Source organism: Macaca thibetana, chromosome 7 (genome assembly GCF_024542745.1).
Source record: "Macaca thibetana thibetana isolate TM-01 chromosome 7, ASM2454274v1, whole genome shotgun sequence".
Lineage (NCBI taxonomy): Eukaryota > Metazoa > Chordata > Mammalia > Primates > Cercopithecidae > Macaca > Macaca thibetana.
The window spans coordinates 53,031,177-53,053,395 of NC_065584.1; the positions used below are offsets into that span (position 1 = coordinate 53,031,177).

General features: G+C 43.9%; 1 protein-coding gene across 5 annotated transcripts in view; it reads right to left on the reverse strand.

Moving 5' to 3' along the window:
• SAMD4A (sterile alpha motif domain containing 4A) overlaps window positions 1-22,219 on the reverse strand; it is a 228,881-nt gene that overhangs the window by 91,519 nt on the left and 115,143 nt on the right. Inside the window, exon 1 of one of the 5 annotated variants that reach the window (XM_050798254.1) lies at window positions 12,903-12,942. The exons of the other annotated variants lie outside the window; for them this stretch is intronic. The gene's annotated coding sequence lies outside the window, so the exon portion shown is untranslated. Of the gene's footprint in view, window positions 1-12,902; window positions 12,943-22,219 lie in introns of those variants that run through there. 5 annotated transcript variants of the gene reach the window in all.

The following is a 22,219-nucleotide window of genomic DNA, read 5'->3' on the forward strand; positions in this document are numbered from 1 at the left end:
CTCCTGGGGCACCTCTAACCGCTGTTTTTCTTTATGTAGAGATCAGCTTGTTTTTATTGTGGTAAATACACATAACATTTACCATTTTAATCATATTTAAGTGTATGTTCAGTGGCATTAGGAACATTCACAGGCTGGGGGTGGTGGCTTATGCCTGTAATCCCAGCACTTTGGGAGGCTGAGGCAGGAGCATCGCTTGAGCCCAGGAGTTAGGGATCAACTTAGGCAATGAGTTGGTCCTCATCTCTACAAATAATGAGACCTCATCTCTACAAATAATTTAAAAAAAAAAAATAGCCACGTGGGATGGTGTGTGCCTGTAGATCCAGCTACTCTAGAGGCTGAGGTGGGAGGATTGCTTGAGCCTGGGAGGTCGAGGCTGCAGTGAGCTGTGATTGCACCACTGTATCCTGGCTTGGGTGACAGAGGAGACCCAGTCTCAAAAAAAAAAAAAAATTCACCATTTCATAACAGTGTTCAACTATCACTACCATCCATCTCTAGAACCCTTTCATCTTCTCAAACTGAAACTCTAACTACTCTAGGTACCACAGAGAAGTAGAATCATACGGCATTTCAGTACTTGTCCTTTTGTGACTGCCTTACTTCACTGAGCATAATGTCCCCAAGTTTCGAGCTATGGGAAGATCTATTTTTAACACACTCAGAAGTATCCCTTCTGTCCCCTCTCACTCAAAACACAAACAATGCACTTTGCCTTGATTAGCCTTTGAGAAATAGCCTGTCTTGGGATTGATAGTTATTCACAGGCTCTGGGACAGAGGAAAGAAAGCTTATTTTCAGAGAAATCATTCCTGACACCTGGAGATCTCAACACTGGCCCACTGATGACCCTACAAGGGCTAGGGCTGGACAGTCCTGCTGGCTTTTATGCCGTATCTGGAGGGTTGGAAGGGGTTTCTGGAATTTAGCAGAAGGGCTTAGCAATTCTAGCTAGGTGCAAACATAACAAGCCCAGTTATCACTGTTGACCATAAGCTACAAAGGCATCACCCTGTACTGCAATGCCGATCAAGACTACAGGAAAGACTATCTCAAGAAAAATACCAGCAAAAAAAGAGGCATGGTATATAACGAAAGAGCATAAGCTTTGGAGTCAGGCAAGCTGGGCACAAATCCCAGGCATGCCACTTAATTTGTGGTAGAACCTTGGTAAGTTACTTAACCTCTCTGAGCCCCAACCACCTTATCAAGAGTGGTACAAATAGCATCTGCCCCTCCATGTGCTGTGGGATTAAATAACGTAAAGTAGCAAAAGGGCCAGTCAAGTACTTGATGATGGAGATAATTCCTTCCGCTTGTCTCTGCATAGTCGGACTCATGTTAGAGCAATGTGGGTGGTTTGGGATACCAAGTTTTTAAAAACAATATAGAGAAGATGACCCAAAAGAAGTCATTAAAAATGATCAAGGAGGTAGAAAGTCAAAAGGTGACAAGAAAATGCGTTTACTCTGCTTACAACAATATGAAGAGATGCTTGACTCACTTCAAGTGGGGATTTCATAAGGAGATGCCAAAGAGTCAACTATTTGAAGTAGAAGTCTCCAAACCAAAAGCAGGAGAGATTAAGATAGGACGTGGAGAAGAACAGAATTGCCAGAATAATGAAAGACTCAAAATCACCAAGGAAGGCTTTAGAGTCTCTGCCCTGGGGGTCTGAATAACAGAGTGAGATAATCTTGAGAGCACTGTCCAACACTAATAAAATATAAGCCACATATAATATGCTAAACTTTCTAGTAGCCATATTAAAGAAGAGACAAACAGGTAATGTAAATTTTAATGATATATTTTATTTAAATAATCAAAATATTATCACTTCATTATCAATCATCATTAATAATTTCATAAAATTATCAATGAGGCATTTTTCCTGTTTTTTGAATTAAGTCTTTAAAAATCTTTTAAAAGTCTTAAAATGTCAATGTATTTTATCATGGACAGTACATCTCAACTTGGACCAGCCACAGCTGAAGAGCTTAGAAGCCTTATGTGGCTGGTGACTACTGAGCTGGCGAGCACAGGGCTGGAGACATTCAGATGGGGAAGGCTGGCGGGAGGGCACAGATGACCTCAGCAGGTCCCTCCCAGCTCCCTGACTCTATATTTAGCTAACTGCCACCTGACACAACACAACTCTCACACATTCCACTAGGTATAGCCTCCCTTTTAAAGTAGCACTGAGAGGTGAAGAAAATTCCATTTCTAACTTTCCCCTCAATTCATCTTCAGCAAATACCAGGCATGTTTTAAATGATGAATGTGCTTAGCATGAAGATAAAAACTATTCATTAAGCCCAAGAGGCACTGGAAAGAAGCAAAAGGGGCCAAGAAGCAAACGCGGTTATGTTGTAAGCCTACTGTAATCAGAGGTGGCTAGCGTACATCCTTGAAAATGGACATTTAAAGATAAAAAATTAGGAATGGCCTCTAATTAAAAATTCATGAGGCTGAGGAACTCCCTAGCTTTCTGCGAGGTCATTTCCCTGTTTGGATATGCTACCCTTCCACAAAATGTCAGCCTAAAAAAAAAAAAAATTCAGCAACAACAACAAAACGTAAATAGGAGTCATAGTACAAACTAAACATGTTATCTCCATGTAACCACTCTCTGTTGTGGATTAACCTGGGATTCAGAGGAGGAACAAGCGCAGCAAAGAGGAAGGAAAATGAGAGGCTGCTGGCCCCGGTCCCTTTATCCTCAGAACATGGCTTGGATGGTGGGACCAGGAAGACAAGTATGGCTTTTGTTTACTACCACTGGGAACATGGAAATCAGATTGCTCTCTGAGGGCTAACTACACCTACTGGATCAAACTATTTCTGCTACCACTCCAGCTGCCACCGCTGAGAGCCAACAGTATTGAATGTTTTCGAAGTGCCAGGCACTCTTCTAAGCCCTGTGCATTTAATTACTCACTTAATCCTCCCAAGAAGCTTATGAGGTAGGTCCTATTACTAGCCTTCTTTTACAGATGAAGGCACAGGGGCACAGATGGGCCAAGTTACTTGCCCTGGCCCCCTGCTAGTGAAGTGGCAAAATGGAGGTAGGCAGGTTTGATATTAGGTACATAATGGCTGTCCTGCTACAACAGCGTGGCCATAAGCCAAATATATTGATATTTATAACATAATTAGATGTTCTATAGTTATATATGATATAGAATTACATATAAATATGTAATAGTTATAAACATCATATAAATGTATTAATAGAGTACATGGATCATCAGAGGAGTTGGTGAGCAACGGAAGTATAATAAAAAGGAGTTACAGAGACAATGTAAGTGACACCTATTATGGTTTAAAATATGTTAACTATTTATTTGACAAACCTCTCTTTGAAAGGCAGAGCCTAATTCCCTTCCTTTTGAGTGCAGGATGGATTCAGTGAGTCACTTTCAGTAAATAGAATGTAGGGGAAATGGCGGCATGTGACTTTATGGATTAGGTTATAAAAGACACTGTGGCCTCACCTTGCTGTCTCCGAGTACTCACTCTAGGGAAAGCCAGCTGCCATGTCATGACATCATTCAAGCAACCCAATGGGGAGGTCCTTGTAGTGAGGAACTGAGGCCTTGTGCCAATACCTAGCACCAAGTTGCCAGCCATATGAGGGAGCCATCTTGGAAGCAGTTCTCCTAGCCCAGGTAAGCCTTTCGACGACTGCAGCCCACATACCATTTTGAGGAATCCTAAGCCAGAATCTCTCATATTTCTGACCCACAGAAACTGTGTAACATGTGTATTGTTTTAAGCTGCTAAATTAATTAGTACACTATCCAACTGCCCCTCTAGGTAAAAGGAAGTTTTAGCCACTTGGTTTTGAATAGATCAGTCTTTCTGGCAAAGTCATTCCCATTCTGGCACGGACCCATGAAGTTCCTGTTGCCACTAAACATTTCCCTCCCTCAGCCTCCCCTGTCCTGATTATCCACTCACCAAACAACCTTTGGACCATGATTTAGCTCCCCAGTTACCCTCAGGTAGAGAATGAACTGATCATAGAGACTTGAGGTATTTCCAAAATCTGTGATAATGATTTTTCAGGGCAACTTAATACAGAGTTTCTGATTATGATTTGGCTTCCTGTGGAGGCCTGCCGACAGGGACAATGTGTGCTGATTATATGGACTTTGAGTACGTCTGGTCTCTCTGATGATGGCTCCTCGTGGCAAATTAACCAGCCAGCATTGCAGTGCCTACCTCCCTACTTTCTAGTTAGCATGAGTCAGTCTTTCAGGAGAGTATCCCCAGGGTGCTGACAAGTGTGAACATCTCCACCTTCAAATGGAAGCCAGACCCTACATGCAGGGACTTGGTCATACTGGCTAGGTCCTGTCCAACTGCCCACTGGCCTTTGTGGCATCCACACCACCCTCTAGAGAGCAAAGAATCTTTGCTGAGATTTGTATTTAACAAATTCTTCTCCCTGGGGAAGATTCAGGAAGCCTCAGAATTTTCAATTAATTGATCACTTCTGAGATCCAGGCTCTACCATTACTCACCCCAATATCACCTGATTCAGGACACAGTGGAAAACTTAAGTGCGAGAACTTCAAGGTTTAGAGATGTCAGCTCACCTCTAGTATGTTTTCTGAATATTTTCTTTGTTATTTCTCTGTATAAGGAGCAGAGATGTAACAGTTTGCTGGATGTTTTATGTGGATAGAAGTTAATGATTTATAATTTGTAAGCCAGTGACATAGATGTAGTAAAAAAAAAAAAAATTAAAGGAGCTATAATTAAAGACCATGAGGATTAGGAAACTGTCCCAATGATTTTTGGAGTGACAAAGAGTGTGTTTAAATACCAAGTCTGGTATTATTACTACACAATGGTATGTCAATGCTTAAGGGCTCTAGTTGTTAGTAAATTACCCTTAAATTGCTATTTTATTATACCCTTGTTTTCAGTTTAATAACGTTTACCATAAAAGGGTTTCTCACAAGCGCATTTAGGCAATTTGCTCATGCAAGAAATGGCTAGGAATTAAATGCACACACAGAAGAAGTACTAGTGAAATGAATGTGCTAAAAAGGAAGGAATATTGGTGGGTTTTACATGGTCAAAGGCTCCTTGGAAGAATATATGTTACAAAGTCAATCCTAGACACATCATGTACTAAAGGCTTCTAAATATAGTGCAACTCTGCACAACTCAGAAGTGGATAACAACACACACCATGTATTTATTTGGTAGGGATGTGAGCTGAGCCCAGGGCACCTGAAAAATCAGGGCAAAAATACCAACATGGCAAATGGTGGGATTCCTGTGTTGGCATGGCACTTGAATTTGTCTCCAAGGTACCCTCTTGAGCTAGAGGTGACCAGAGAAGAATCCCCATAATTTGGTGGGAGCCCTGCTAGTGGTATGGATTCGACCAGTTGTGATGGGGAACCCAGTCTGGAGTTATGAGCCCTTACAGCTGCAAGTGGTGCTTTGAAAAGGTACAAAGGATTGAAAAGACATAAACCCTCCCCCTACTTTCAAGGAAGGTGATTGCGGGCTTCCAGGGTAGCCTCCATTGATCCTAGACTACTGGTATTCACCTGTGTGCTTTTCTCCCACACTGAATGAGAGTTGGTCTATGTGACCAACAGTGTGCAGTGGAGGCATTCTGACCTTAGGTCACAAAAAGCATTGCAGCTTCTACCTTGCTGTCTTGGTTCATTTGTTCTGGGAGAAGCCAGTCACACCAATTATGAAGATGCTCAGGCACCCCAGGGAGAGACCTGTATGGGGAGGAGTTCAGGCCTCCTGCCAACAGCCAGAATCAACTTGCCAGCCATGTGAGTGAGCTTGGAAGTGGCTCCTCCAGATCTAGTTTATTTCTTGACTACAACTTTGTTGGAGACCTTGAGCCGGAGCTACCCAGCCAGGCTGTTCTAAATTGCTGACCCTCAGAAAACAGAGATAACTTCTTGTTAAGTCATTAGGTTTTAGAGTAGTTTGTTACACAGCAATAGTTAACAAATACAGAGAGCTTTTGGTTACTTGGTAAAAATCACTTCAACATGTTACTGTCCCTTGGATTCACTAGAAAAGGCTGGGATCTATGTAGCGGACTATATAGACCACTATGATCATTTTAGTCTTTTCTGACAACAGGAAGGTCAGGTGCTGGTCATTCAAAGGCATCTGACCACCCTCAAAAGGCAAGAACCAGGTACCTCTTGCCCTAGCAGATACTTCCAATGAACCCTTCACCTCTCCAGAGGAGAGATCTGGTCATCTCTTTCATGGAGACTTTCCATCTGTAGTTACTTTTTCCCCAGGTACCGGCACAGCTAGGTGCTCCAGGAGTGCTCCTTTACTCCTTAAGGACCCAGGCCAGCTGGAAACTAGTCCTGAGATCTCGGCCAAGGACTCAAATTAGGGTTAGGATTCACCTTCAGGTTTCTGACCTCCTCCTGGCCATGACCAGTCAGGAGGTCTGAGGCTGGCCATTCCCAGAGGGCACAAAAACCAGGCCAGCTCCCCCAGCCACCTGCCTCGGTTCTGACGTCTGGCCCGTGAGTATGCAGACAACTCCATGTTTGTATCTGCAGCCCAGGTTTCTCCCCTGAGCCCCAGATTCACATTCCAACTGCATCCTCTCCATGCTCACTCAGATGATCTCAAAGTCAACATGTCTACAACCCAACTCTTGCTCTTACTCTCACCACATCTGCTTCTTTGTTCTTCTTTCCTATCTCAGCAGATGGCTTTCCATCTTTCCAGTTGCTCAGGTCAAAACCTTGGAGTATCCTTGACTCCCTTCTCTCATATCCTGCATCTAACCTCTCCATAAATCCTATGGGCTGAATTTTCAAAATACATCTGGAATGTGACTACTTCTCACCATGTTTCTTCATATCCCCACCCTCTCCAGTAGTCTATTATCAACCATAACAATCATTTATAAAAGGATCTTTTAAAACTAGAAGGTAGGTCATGTCACTCCCCTGATCAAACATGTCAATGGCTTCCTATCTCAGAGTAAAAGCCAAAGTCCTTATGATGGCCTGTTAGTCCCTCTATGATCTAGCCTCTACCCTTACTACTGACCCTCTCCTGTTTCAGTCCATCCTGGCTGCTGTGATGTTCCTTCAACATATCAGCCGTGTGCCTGCCTTGGAACCTTCACACTTGCTGCTTCCTCTGCCTGTAACACTTTCCCCCCACACCCATGTTTAGCCTCTCTCAGCTCTGTCTTTGCTCAAATGTCACCTTCCTACCTTTAGACAGACCTTATCTGTCGCCCACCCCACTTCTCTCAGTTTACACTCCCTTATTCCCAGGTCACGCTTTGCTTTTTCCATAGCACTTACCACCATGTGACCTGCTGTACAGTATGCTTATTTCTGGCCCCTCTCCATTAGAATGCAAACTCCATAAGGGTAATGAGGGTGTCTCCATTTTTTTCATGCATTAATATTCCTTATTAATTACAGTTGTTGTTTTTTTTTGAGACAGGGTCTTGCTCTGTTGCCCAGGCTAGAGAGCAGTGCCACAACCATGGCTCACTGCAACCTTAACCTCTTAGCCTCAAGCCATCCTCCCACCTCAGCATCCTGAGTAGCTCAGACTACAGGCATGTACCACCACACCTGGCTAATTTTTGTATTTTCTGTAGAGATGGAGTCTTGCTTTGTTGCCCAGGTTAGTTTCAAATGATCCTCCTGCCTTAGCCTCCCAAAGTACTAGGATTACAGGCATGAGCCACTGTGCCCAGCTAATTATGGCCTTTTGTTTGATAGTGTTTTAATAGTCTTTTGGATTTCTTCAAAATGTTAGTTGTTTCCTAGAAGTTTCCTTTAAATGGAAGGCTTAAGATAGAATAGATGACTATGACCTATAAACAATAGTAGGTACCAACTGTCACACACAAACTGTTCAATCACCCCTTTCTCATTCAACTTTGTTGTATTCTGATTATTTTTAGTTTTAACATCAAATAAAAACAGGAACATGAAAAAGAGGAAAATAAAATGATTAGCTCAATTTTCAAAATCTTTACTACCTCCCCCTTTTCAATATTCTGTTTAAGATGGAAAGTTTCCCCATTGTTTTTTGCTAGAAAACAAAAGCAAAATGGGTGCTTTTTGTGATTGTAACTGACACCAATTAAAGTAATCTTCATGAAAAAGATTTGAGAGGCTGAGACAGCAGAATGAAATGTATTTAATACAACTCTTGCAAACATCTGTTAAAGAAGGAAAGAAAAGCAATGTCAACAGGGTTTAAGACTGTTATATGTCTGATTTTTTGCAGCGGGAGGGGGGGACATTAAGTGATTATGTTTTAATAAAGCCTCATAGGAATGGGTCTCCTAAGAGTTATATAAATCAGAGGTGAAAAAAATGTTACTTCACTCGACAAACACAAGACACATTCTTGTAAACCACACTTGACTAGTTTTTTACACCAAAAACCCCTCAGAGGAGAGGCTGGAAGTGTTCTAAACGCAGGAAGCTTTCCCACTCTCTAATCTTCAGCGCCGCCCTCACACTCCAGACCACCACTGCCAAAACCCCACACACCACAGAGTGACACTCCAATAGTATCTTAAAATAATGAATTAGCAATCCTTATGCCGACCTTGCAAAGGAGAAAAGTGTGCTTTCTGCTTCTACGCTTAGATTTAGGCCTTGTTGCACAAGAGGTTCTAGACATGAGGGTCCCAAAAGAAACACACCATTGTCCACGTAGCCTAACTGCAATAATATTTCACAAAGAACTCCCAGGTCAGCATCCTTGGCAATGTCCAGACAGTCAACAGAGGAGTATCTTGGGAGGAGTATAAACAGATCGAATCACGAAAGAATATTTCATGCTTAATTCAGTGGAGCAAATGGAACAACAGCCATGCCACACAACAGGTTTATACACCTCAGGAAATATGGGAAGGGCTGGAGTGCACACATCCCACCCCTGACACCAGGGAGCCATTCTATATCTTTACATGACTGTGAAGTTACTGGGCCCCATGCTTTCTCAAATAACAAGGAAGTTGCTCAACAACTTATAGACAAAGTTTCCCAACTCAAGAGATGGGATCCAAAGTGTAAGTGTGAATGTAAGAGCCCTGTGGTGTGGTGTGTAACCATGTAAATATTGTCACCAAGGAACAGCATATAGATATTCCCAAAATATGCATGTTAGCAATGTTGATAGTGAAATGTATATATCACTCATTTAGGTATGAAATATGAAATAAAATACTTACACGCACGAGTCATCCAATGGGGGAGAGGATGAACAATTTTGTGGAGGCAGGATATTCGAGTCCATAGTCACAAATTAACTGATACTCTTTTTGGAAAGAAAGGCCTGGCTAACTGTGCAAGGACAGAGTTGGGTGACCCTGGAACATATTCAGCCCGGCTCTCCTGTCCTCCTGGGGCATGGCCCTGTAGAGGGAGCTAGAGACACACCTCCCTTCCTGCTTCCCCTCCAGCTGCCAGCCAACCCTGGGAATTTCTGCAACAGTAAGCAGTAAAAGGCAGCTGGTTTTCACCTGTTACTTGTGCACCAAACTCGTTTTCAGGTTAGTAGGTCTACTGATGCAATCAGAATAAGATTTTTCAGATTTTTCTTTTTTCTTTTCTTTTTTTTTTTTTTGAGAAGGGAAGCTACTTTTTCATTGCTGAAGTCCTTGGGCAGTGGGTAAGGAGAACAGATAGGAAGGACGATGGTGAAGAAAGCAGTTCTCTAAATAGGAATAAGAATGGCTGAGGCCATTTACCTCCTTCTCAGCATCCTGCTATGAAATTGAGTAGACCCAGGGCTCAGTGGCTGGACCAGAACCAGGAGGACTGATCAGATGAGGGCCCTTGGCTTTGGCCAAATTGGTGGGGATGCTATGGAAGGAGATAAGAGATCAGAGCTCATAGGGATAACATCTCCAGACAAGGGCCTCATCCTTTCCAAGTTGCAGGATGCCATCATCTAGAATTCTACAACAAAGGCAGGCACAAAAACAGCAAGAGGGCTCAGGCAGGGAAAGGTAAGGGGGAGGAGAAAGGCCCACTAGGACAGAGAGGAGCAGACGCAGAAGCAGAGTTGAGGACCGGTTCAAGCCTTGTCTACAGACCCACACAGCCTGGCGCAGGCAGGCCTGCGGGCTGTGTTGTAAGCACCTTGCACTGCTGGGAAGCTGGAGAGAGGACCAACCTGGCAGGAAGGAGCTCCTTCCTGGAAACAAACCTTCTAAACTCTACAGAGGAAGGCAGGAGGCAGCAAGGGGCCCCTATGTCCGGGGAGTTTGGAAACTAACCATTGTCTGCCCTCCCTCAACTCTACCCCGGGGTCTGAGACACATGGCCCAGTGAGCAGAAAGACAAAGCTAACTTCTAGCCACACTGGTTATGAGCTGGGAGTGACAGCAGTGGCCTACTGTGTCATTTTAATCTAGCTTCATACCATCATCTTTGGAGGTGGTTGTATTTATTAATCCATCAGATATCTATCTTTGGTTCCTATCAATGTATATGGCCTACTGCTAGGATCTGTCCTTTTCAATGACATTTGTGGTGTCAGAGATAGCCATAGGGAAAGTTTTTTTCCCATAGAAATGTCTGTAACACAAAGAATATGGGGGAGAATCAGACCAATGGGGTAGAGAAATACTTGGAGAAGGGCTCCATTTCTGGAACCAACAGGCAACACTGTAAGGAGTAGAATCCATCTTCGAAAGTACTCCTAGGCCCTCCAGCCAGCACCCAACACATTATTTGGCAGAAAAAAAAAAGAGCTAAGTCTATTATCACTATACCAGTGGAGACTTAACCTCCGGCTGTTTGAATCTCACATGAGATCACTATTAGTTATCATTAAATACTCTCTGCTGTAGATATGTCTTGGACACATCTGAACCCTCCCCCTCCTGCTCCTATCATCATCTGTGATGTAGTTTAAGAATCCACCTCTCTCCCCAAATGCCATTTACCCACTTGGGCTCTCATTGCCTTTTCTCTACCACAATTGAGCTCAGTGACCCGCACATCTGTATGACCCTCCTTCCCTTCACCCTCCTTGAGGGTGGGGACAGTCCTTCCAGTTCTGTGTCTCCTACTCCCTCACCCAGGTCAGTGCTGATCACACAGCCTTGTTAGACCAACCTGGTCAAAAAAAGATACATGTCCTTTTTCTATTATGGCTGATGACACGGCACATCTGTTCCTCCTCACCTTTGTGTCTCTCTGATAAGTATCAACAGCAGAAATCTCTGGACCAGGGTAGAATGGTGAGGGGACACTGAGGCTCCAGCAGAAGGGGAAGGCTGGCCTCTCTTCACAGATGATGTCCCCAGCATCTTCACATCAACACCCCTCCCTTGGCCTTCACCAGGTCACATGTCCAGTGTCTTTCTGCTAAGAGCCCCCTCCTCTTGTCTCTACTCAGTCACAGACACAGGTAGGGTAGCCGAGTCACCTGGACACTTGGAGCCCAAGGCGCTGGTTGTTAGTGCCTAAGACGGGTTCAGTTGTCTTGGGGGCTCCTTTCTGAGGTATTCACTCCCAAGAACTGTAGGAATATCAGGTGCTCTAAGTGACTTGGGGAAAACAGAAAGACAATACGGCGTGGGGAATGACAGCACAGATGCTAGCCATGTTGTCTGAGCTTCCACTGAGTGAGCTGTGTGAACTTGGGCAATTCACCTAACCACACTGTGCTTCAGTTCCTTCATCTGGAAAATGGGCTACCTCCTAAGATTGGTGATGTTTGAGTTACTTAATCTTTGTAAAGCATGGGACCATCATCTGGCCCATAGTGAGTACTATGTAGTTGTTAGCTGCTCACCATCAATCTAAGGGACCAGGATCATGCTCCATGGGGCTCTCTCCTACAGGATGGGGACAGGAGAAGGAGACCCAAAAGCCCTAAGGCACTGGTTCACAAAGTGTGGAGGAGGGGCATGCCCAGAAAATTGTTAGAAATACAACTTCTGGGCCGGGCGCGGGGGCTCACGCCTGTAATCCCAATACTTTGGGAGGCCGAGGTGGGTGGATCACCTGTAGGTCAGGAGTTTGAGACTAGCCTGGCCAACATGGTGAAACCTGTCTGTATTAAAAATACAAAAATTAGCCAGTTGTGGTGGCAGGCACCTTTGATCCCAGCTACTAGGCAGATTGAGGCAGAAGAATTGTTTGAACTCGGGAGAAGGAGGTTGCAATGAGCCAAGATCGTGCCATTGGACTCTAGCCTGGAAAATAAGAGCAAAACTCCATCTCAAAAACAACAACAACAACAACAACAACAAAAAACTACAACTACTTTTGGGACGCTGTCTATAGATCTACTGAATCAAAAACTGTGTTTAACAAGCCCCCAGATGATTCTGATCCAGGTTCACATTTGAGAACCCAAGAAAGTCATGGCCTCCAATTGATAGCATTTGGAGGATCGAGTAAGGCTGATGTGAAACCAGGTGGGAAACATGATTTCTTACCAGGAGAAAGGCTAGGAGGAAGAGGTTCAAAGAGTGGCAAGGACCTGTTTTTAGAGGAAGTTGTTGGATTTTTTTTTTTAAGTCAACAATAAATAAGCAAAATGTCATAATATTTCTAAGACAGGGCTGATCTCTCAAGTTTTCTATTCATAGCAATCTAACCAGTTAAAAGCAGCAATCGCTGCATCTAAGGATAGACAGGGAAGCCACGATTTGGCCCGTTTGGGTTTGAAGAGTGCCATAAGAATAAACAAAGTCTGGCCAAGCCTGTGCTGGCTCATGAATCGAATGAAGGTGAGAATTTCAGTTTTAACGCATCTTTACCACAGGCTCACACCCTCACAAACCACCCCCACACAATCCCCAGAGTTCTGTGCTGCTCCAAGGAGGAGTGTTGAGTCTGCAGAAGCCCAGAGAAGCCTGGGCGTGAGAGCCAGTACGTTACCTCTAAATGGTTGCTCCAGAGAGCCCTTTGGTGAAGTTTGGTATCAACTCACTGGTCTGACGATGAACCCACAAGATATGCAGTAACAGGAGCAAAATTCTCTTGATTAGAGGACCATAATATTTTGCTGAGTTTGGGGGTGAGGGCACAGCTGCTGTCCAGGTTATATGGAGCTGAGCACATTACAGTTGAACCAGGTGTTAGGTGAAAAATGTGTGAGTTGATGGAATGATCACATAAAAGATTGCTCCATCTCCTCCCTCTCCACTTTGTCCTTTTCCTTTTCTTCCCTCCTCTGGTGTCCACTGGGCACAGCTCATCATTATTGAGTGTCTGGCTGGGCATTGTGATGTCAGAGGCATCAGCTACAGAGGGCGATGCCTGAGAAGGGACAGCAGCCCAGCCCCGTTCGGGGACACGTGGCCCTGATTTGAGCTCCTGTGACATCACACTCCCTCCAGTTATCTTACATCTCACATCTCAAACATTTAACATCTTACATCTCAAACATTTCTTGAGGTCCTTACCTTTCCGATCCCCCAAATCAATATGGCACTTAGGGGACACCAAGGCACAGAGAAACTTGTCCCAAATCACGCAGTAATGCCCTGGTGCCACCGTGAAGAGTGCTGGAGCTTCCTGACCCCTTGTCCAGGGGACCTGGCTGCCTTTTATAGAAAGTTTCCATACACCTTCTATTCCTAACCTCGATCACAAGTAGTGCCGGCCCAGATGCTCTGTGTCACCGGCTTAGTAACATACCCCATTTAGGAGCATGAGCACAACTTGTTTGCACTGGGAATGAATTAACTGAATTCTAGATATTCTTTTTTTGTTTGTTTTTTATTTCAAACACAGCTAACTCATCAAGGCTGTGGACACCGAGAAGGCCAATTTTGATTCTTCAAGGAAAATCAGCAGCTGACCACACACCACCCTTCCTGGTCCTCCCCAAGATGCCCCAAACATCCAAAGTCTGCAGTTTTGGGGTAAGAAGAAATACTTGGTTCATAACTGCCCATGGAGGGGCAGGATCCATCTTTTCTCGTTCTTATTTTGCAAGATGACATTAAGAGGAACAGTGCTGAGAAAATGGAAGATAATCTAAAAAACAAAGATCATCACTTCTTTATATAATGTTAGACGTTTTCTGGATGTCTTGACCTTGAGGTCTAAAATGGGTAGAGCCTTTGGAGAAGAAAGCAAGCCCCTTGGGGTCAGTCAGGTGAAGGGCAGATGTATAACCCCTATCACCGGGTCAGCTCCATGAATCATTGCACAGATCCCACTGCCAAAATCAAGCCCTGGAAAGCACAAAGATGGGAAGAACTGGCTCATTTATCAAACAACTGATGGGTCGGGCAGGGAGCAACTCCCAGCCAATAAGTTGACTTGGTTTCTCAAAATGACATAAGTACATTTCAACTGTGTAGTAAATAAAACAAAATTTCATTGTAAAAGGGCCCCAACCATCCCCCATGTGATCTGCCTCTGCTGCCTCCTCATGTGACTGGCCTCCCAATTTAGCGCGTAACCAACTCCCAATGACCTGTAATAACACTATTCCCAAATTAGAGCTCTCAATTGGACTTGGCTTCGGTCCTTCCCTCAAAGCAAAATAAAGCATCCGTTTTCTTTTTTTCACATTCATAATACTCTCCTTTTGAGTTGCCAACTCAAACCCTGTTTCAGTCAGATTGAGCCCTTCCTCTTTTTTTTTTTTTTTTTTCTGGTTAGCCAAAGAGCCCGATGGAAAAACACCAAGAGACAAAAACAAAAACAAAATCAGACAAAAATTCCAAGTAAGTGACATTCAGCTGGAAAAGCTATGATTCACATGCAAATAAAAATCTCCCTGAATTCACTGTTATATGACGCAAGGCCCTGGCTTCAACATAAAAAGGGCAGAATGAAATCACCCACAATTAAACTTGCTCTGGAATACTGGAATTCTCTGGCTAGGCCTTCCCGACTAATGATAAGAAAACCCCCAACTGTAGCAGAATGAAGCTAATTGTGTTGGGAGCCAGGGCATCCCCACCTCAGCTGACATTCACTCCTGAAACTTCCCAACCCAGCACTCCCCATCTTTACCTACCTCCTCACCTGCATTCAGAGTAACCTGCATGGAGACAGGGCTCGGGTCCCCTAAAGGCATCCCTTCTTTCTAGGCAGACATGAGGGAGTTGTGCTGAGAAATCTGGACTCACCACCCTACCCACCAGGAAGCTAGAGTACAAGAAAGCTTTCACTGGAGCTCTGAAAAGATCTCCCTGAGACGACACAGGACCTTTGTATGAGCTTCACAACAGCATCAGTTTCTGATCTCAAGTCCAGGCCAGAGATAGTTTAGCAAGTAACCTCTCCTGACTGGTAGATAATTTACCATCCCACTTCCCTCCTGTCTCCCTCAGGAAACTGAAGCTGATCTGACACCACTTCCTTTTTCTCCAGATGTTACCCTTCGGATGCATACCTTAATCTGCCTGAAAATCATAGAATTCTGGAGATGGAAGGGACCTCAGAGATTTTCTGGTTCTCTCTGTTCTGGTGGTAAGTGTTCTCACCACACACCACTCCCAACCATGGGGAGCCTTTCCACCACTGAAGAGAGCTGGGGTTACTGAAGCCACAATCAGCTTCTCTGCAACTTCTAACCATTTGGCTAAGATCAGTTTTTCTGAAACCACAAAGAAAAAAATCTATGAACAAGTACTAGCATACCCATGTTCACAGTAGCGTTATTCAGAAGTCATAAGGTGGAAACAACCCAAACGTCCATCAGCAGATTAATAGGTCAACAACATGTGGAATATACATCCAATGGAACTCTCTTCAGCCTCAACAAGGAAGGAAATTTCAGCACATGCTATAACATAGATGGACCACAAGGACACTGTGCTAAGTTAATTAAGCTAGACAAAAAAGGACAAATGCTGTATGATTCCACTTATATGAGGTCCCTTGAGTAGTCAGAAAGCAGAATGGTGGCTGCCAGGAGCTGAGGGGGCAGGAAGAATGGGGAGTTATTATTTCATGGGAACAGAGTTTCTGTTTGGGATGATGATAAAGTTCTAGAAATGGATAGCTGTGATGGTCACACAACATTGTGAATGTAATTAATGCCACAGGACTGTATATTTAAAAATGATTAAAATGGCAGATTTCATGTTATATATATTTTACTATGATAAAAAAATACAAGAAGATAAATCTCCTTTCCCTTTAGGGGAAGATAGCCATTCACCTAAATCTTTTTCAGGCTAACAGTCCCCAGTTTTTTCTAATAATCTTTAGGTGGTATGATTTCCAGCCCCCTGCAGCTTCATGGCCATCCTCCTCTGCTACACTTAATGCCTCTTTGAAAACCTGATACCCAGAACTGAATGGTGGACTGAGCTCAGTTTCTCCTTCCAGGTCCTGCCCTGAGGCACCTGGCTTAACCCCCAAGTCAAACGCAGCACAGAGCAGGCCTGCTGCCTGCCCGCTCTAGAAGAATAAAAAGCATGCCACCACCCTACTACCCAGCTGCTGCTCCAACCCCAGACAGCTGTGGGCAGCTGCAGCTGAGAAGTGAAACTAGCGACAGCATCTGGGGGAGGGGGCGGCAGCCAGCTGAGCACACTACGCCCTTTCCGTAGATTTCCCATTTCTTGGGGGCATCTGGCCAATGGAAACAGGGCAGGCCCTCAGGGATGCCTCTTATCAGCAACCCACCACAAGTCTGTAACTCCCTTCATGGTATGGTGTGCAGGGCAGGGATGGGAGGCGCAGCTAGATGTGTGCAGCCCCAGCCTAAGCCAGGCCTGTTGGGTACCACAATGGGCTCACCCGCCTCCCTCGGTCCATCTGGAAAAGGTTTGAAAGCTTGAGGCAGGAAAGTTCCCTTTTGCATTTTAAAGTGTGTTGAAACTGAGTAGCCTGGGTGTTGGTCTCATTCCACAAGTGAGTAATCCATTTCCTGAAAGTAAGCTGCTCCCCCTTTGAAGTGGCCCAGCGTTTTGGGGGTGCTGTTAGAGGTGTCACTAGCTCAGTAAATATTTATTGGCACAAGCATGGAGCTTTTCTAGGAATATCAGTTAATTTGCTAAACTAATGGCTTTAAGGTAGCACCCTTGAAAAAAATTAATTCCTTTCTGATGGGTGAGCAGTTTATGCCTGGGACAGGGCACCAGACGGGGAGTATGTTTCACTTACTAGTTAGAATAACCACAAATAAATTAAAACCAGGCCTGACTTTAAAATCCCTACCTTCTTCCTTTTCTTGACTCCTGATTTTCTATTAATATCTGAGCCAGTAATGGATTGACTTTGGAAAACTCTTTTCTATGGCAATATTTTGCTGGGAGCTTGAAATGATGGAGTTTGAAAACTCCCTTTCATGTGAGTCTTTTGGCTTCTGGGATCCCATACGGATGATCTCATATATCCACCCCTCACTAAGACTGTGCCCACCTGGATCTATCTGGAGACACGCCTCCTGTTCTTCTGTGTAGAGCAATTTAGACTTTCATCACCTGGCTTGAAAAAGCCTTTTGCCTTGAAGAATAAAAACTTGGTTTCTTTATGGTTCAAACGATCACTTTAAAATCCTTTTAAAAAGACTCCTGTGCCACCTTCTGCTCCTTCATGAGACAGGCGGTCCTCAGGAAGGAATCTACATTTTCTGATCCAAACTACGGAGACAGAGGAGTATACTCAGAGCTCTGCCAGTAAGGGGATGAGTTTGTGTGTGTGGAGGTTCTGATGTAGGGATACATCAAGCTCAGGAGTGATTCTCCATGAATGGATGGTTAGAGATCTGATAGAAAAAAGTCATTCTGGACTCCTGATCTCATGACCAGCATTTTTCCTCAACCCTTCTTGGAACTAGCCCTTTTAGTCATGATCTTAGAAATCCTATGTGACTGACTTGGGCTCCAGGCATCACTGCCAACCACTTGGGTCTTCTGAGACAGACACGAGAGTCTTCATGACTCTCACTAACCTTGGCATGGTCCTGTGGCTCAGACACTATCCTGTCTCACAATCACTTGCACCTGCATTTTCAGCCATCCCTACAAGGATCATCCTGAGATCCAATGCCACCCCTTATTTCATCCCCTTCAGGGGTACCTGGAAAGGAGACAACTGCGAGATGATGGCCCTCCCTTGGTATCCTGCAGACTTGTACATAATGGAGCCCGAGCCCACGAAGCCCAGAGTGCCAGTACACACTCTGTCCCTCAAGAACCAGGCAGGGCACCCTTGGGGCACACAGCTTTCCAGGGAGGGCCCCCTCCGGCAGCACGTGACGGAAGCACTGCACGGCAGCCAGCAATGGGAGAGAACAATATGCTGGCTGGGGGGAACACAGGGTTGGTTATTCAGGTACCAGCAACACCAAAATCAGTGTTTATCCTTGTTCATTCATTTCCTTTCTTTCAGCAGGCCTATTACATACAGCATTGCATAAGTCACTCACTGAATGCCTGAAAAACAGGACTGGCCTATGTTGATAGTGTAGGAATTTGGCCTCTATTTCCTTTTATGCTTCAATTTGGTACATGTTTATCTTCCATGGCATTATCTTTTTACTGTTTTGAGGACACAGCCATAGTCAGAGTGCAGATCCAGAGCAGAACACCTTGGAGACTTGATTATGTGCTCAGAAACTCCCCTCTTAAATATTTTTTGGAACAAGCTGAGGTATGCATAAGTAAATGCTTCAAATATGGTATGGACAAGGATTAGCAACCATTATTATCAATGGGGTTATCAGGAACTGGGAAATATCAGATTCACAAAATGAGCCTTCAATGGGATGTGTGCAAAGAGGGGCACTGGTTGAGAGTTTGGGACCCAGATGGGGTGGTGTGCTTGTCACGTGGCTACCATTGGTACCAGTGTTCAATGGCCACAGGGAAACCTTATTATTCTGTGACTGCCTCCTACATAGGCATGGTTCAGGGAAGACAGAAAGGTCTCAGAGGAGTGAAAATGGAATGAAACAGTAGAGACGGGAGGCCGACATGGAACTGAGCAAGTTCTGGCTACTTCTGTTGCTTTTTGATTCAGGGGAATGTGACGTATGGACTCTTCCCCTATAAACTCATACCTCGAGATTCTTCCATGCACACAGCAGACTCCCCACAATCCCAAACATTAAAGGCCACAACCCAAACATTATGGGATAAGAACAGGGCTGCTTCTTCATCCAGAGATTTCTGAATCACACACTACTTTAATGAAATACCTACTTCAGGCACATGTTCACAATATTCATCCTTACACTCTGTCTGTAAGGCCAGTCCTGGACCCAGGTACTGCATGTTAGGATAGCGTAATTATTTTGTGGTCTGTCTTCAATGGCTCTGTGTTTCCTCCTAAAGTGGGATATTGCAGCAGTCATAAATCTTTCCATCCTCCGGAGCAGTGGTCTGTCACTGCTTACTTACACTGCTTATCTTTTGGGAGCGTTACAACTCTTATTGTGTTTAAACTTAAGCCCTGCTAAATTCATCTCCCTGCATATTTTTCATTTGGGGCTCTATCAAAAAACTAATTAAAATTAAAAAGTTTTCTAAAAGGCAGGGCTTGGTGGCTCACACCTGTAATCCCAGTACTTTAGGAGGCCAAAGTGGGAGGATCACTTAAGCCCAGGAGTTTGAGACCAGCCTGGGTAACATAGGGAGACTGCATCTCTACAGAAAATTTTTTAAAATTAGCTAGGCATAGTAGTGCGTGCCTGTAGTCCCAGTTACTCAGGAGGCTAAGGTGCGAGAATTGCTCGAGTCAGGGAGTTCAAGGCTGCTATGAGCCATGATCACGCTACTATACTCCAGTCTGGGTGACAGAGTGAGTCCCCATCTCCAAAAAGAAAAATAAAGTAAAATAATCAGTGTCTCATGAGCATAATGATCAATGCATACATACACAATCACATTTACCTACTTAATCTCTGCTTTCACATCTGATTTATTAGTATCTATCATCTGTGGAGTACTTTTTTTAAAAGGTGGCAAAATCTCTTTCTAAACATTATCACATCTCAAATGCAAGACAAGTGGGACTGTGGTGAGGAAATTGAGGTTCCTCGTGGTTAAGTGACACATGGTGGTTGGGAGGTTAGGGGGCCTGGGGGAGGCCTTTCTGTAGCCTAACTCCTGGTTCCCAGCCCAACAGCTGGTCCCCCGTCGGCTCACTGCTGAGGCTGAGCTGATGCTTGCTGGAAGAAAGGTTTGCACAGCGAAGCCTGACAGTTTCCCTTATGTTCTTGGTTCTCTTACAAAGGAATCTAAACCTTGACGGACATTAGAAATTTAATAATAGTTTCAGAGCAAATCCCAGCATGTCTCCAAAGCAATACAGAATCAAATTCTGAAAGCAAATAAGATACTGCTTTATTCTTCTCTCTCTGGCTCCGCTGGCAGGGTGGGAGTGAATTGGGTGTGTCGGGTGAGGGGAGAAGAGACTCCAGAACATACCATTATGATTATCTAACAATAACAACACTCTTACTGGCAGTGTCCTCTGAAAAGATTAACAACATGAGGTTTCTTTTACTCTACATGGCAACAAGCTTCTGAAGAAAATAAAGTAAAAATATAAACTGCTTTATTAACCACCAGTGATGCTGGTTACTTTAAGCTTTCTTAAAACCTTAACATTATAAACTGAGGAATGTGCTGAAATATGCTGGAAGTTTCTTGATCTTGTTTCAACTAATAGTCACTTTTCAATTTCTCAGAAAAGGATATTTAACAAATATGGCCAAACTTAAGTAACTTAAATTTCATTAATTTTCCCTTAAAACAAACATATCAAAAAGTAATGACACAGGAAAACAACAGTCCCAATACCCATATTGCAACCGTAAACATCATCTATTCACAGTCCAGAAACGTACGCAATCTGTTTTTCAGTAGCAGACCTGAAAATTACACCACATTGACAAGAAGCAACTCCGCTGCAGATGCGTTAAAAGATGAGTGGCAATTAAGGCCCAATTCACCATGGATTGTTTTAATAATTTTTATTTTCTGAGCAGTGACTTTTTTCAAATAGAAAATCTGGCAGTTGTATTAAAACCAATACTGTTAATTTTCACTTGTATAGTTCTTAGTCTACAACTACATGAAACCTAAGAAAAGATTTCTGTATAAAGAAAAATGTAGTGACCTCAGGCAAGCCAGTGAGATTTTTCCAACAGACACAACAAGGGAATAAATGGTGGGGGGAATGGGGCATGAGCCACCCATGATCTGAAGATGAGGGAGTGGAGACCCAGTAGGACTGTGAGCACACATGCTCCATCTTTTCTTGATGCACACACCTGTCCCACGATCATATTGCTTCCAAATCCTCAAGGTCACTATCCCATCATGTCCTATCTTAGGCCCAGACAGAATCCTCTTGTCAAATCTTGAAGACTTTCAAACAGAAGTATTACTGTATACACATTCTGAAATGGATTTGATGAGCAGAGGGAAGGGTTACTGTGCAGAGACCAGGAATGCAAAAGGGGTCAGTTCAGAGTTGTTTCCCAACTACAGACAGGACCTCAGGGATACAAGCACTAGGCTTTAGCTCTGGGAATGTAATCTCTTATGCCTCAGTTTCCTCATATTAAAAAATACACATAATGCTCTTCCATCACCCACCACTTCCAAAGAATGACATGGAAAACAACAGTTTGTGCATCTAAAGACTTAGCACTGGTACAACAAGAGACATTCACTTTAGATGCCCTTGTTTAAAGACCTTCACTCCTATAAGCTAAGGCCTTCACTCCCATGCAGGTGTCAGGGTAGCCACGGAAATTTGGTCTTTGCCTGGCATCCCGCATCATCTGGAAAGGGGAGAAGGTGCTTACACGTTCTTGGTTGCAGATTGGTATTTTCAGCATTTTTAGAAAAGACTAAACTGTTTTTCATATAATTCATTTCTCATAATATTAGCACTTGTGTTTTAAGAGCACATAGCAAGGAGCTATTGTTAGAGAAGCCAGGATCAGAATCAAGTGGCTAAGTGATAAGGGACACGGCTCATGCTCTTCTCTTGCTTCTAAATGTCTGCTTTATAGCAGCTCCAGAATATTCCTGGTCCAATGCATTGTAGACACATTAGAATCACCCAAAACAACTTCAAATATTTGACCTCCTGCTCCAATCTCCAAAAATGATAGAAAAAAAACCCCAGCGTATCTGCAAGTTTCCCCAAAGTCCTACCAGTCTGTCATACACAAAAATCCAAATCCGAGTCAATAAAACATAAGTGTTCGAACTGTCTGTCTGCCTTGTTTCCCCCACTTCTCCCTGCTGTCTATCTCTTGGCTA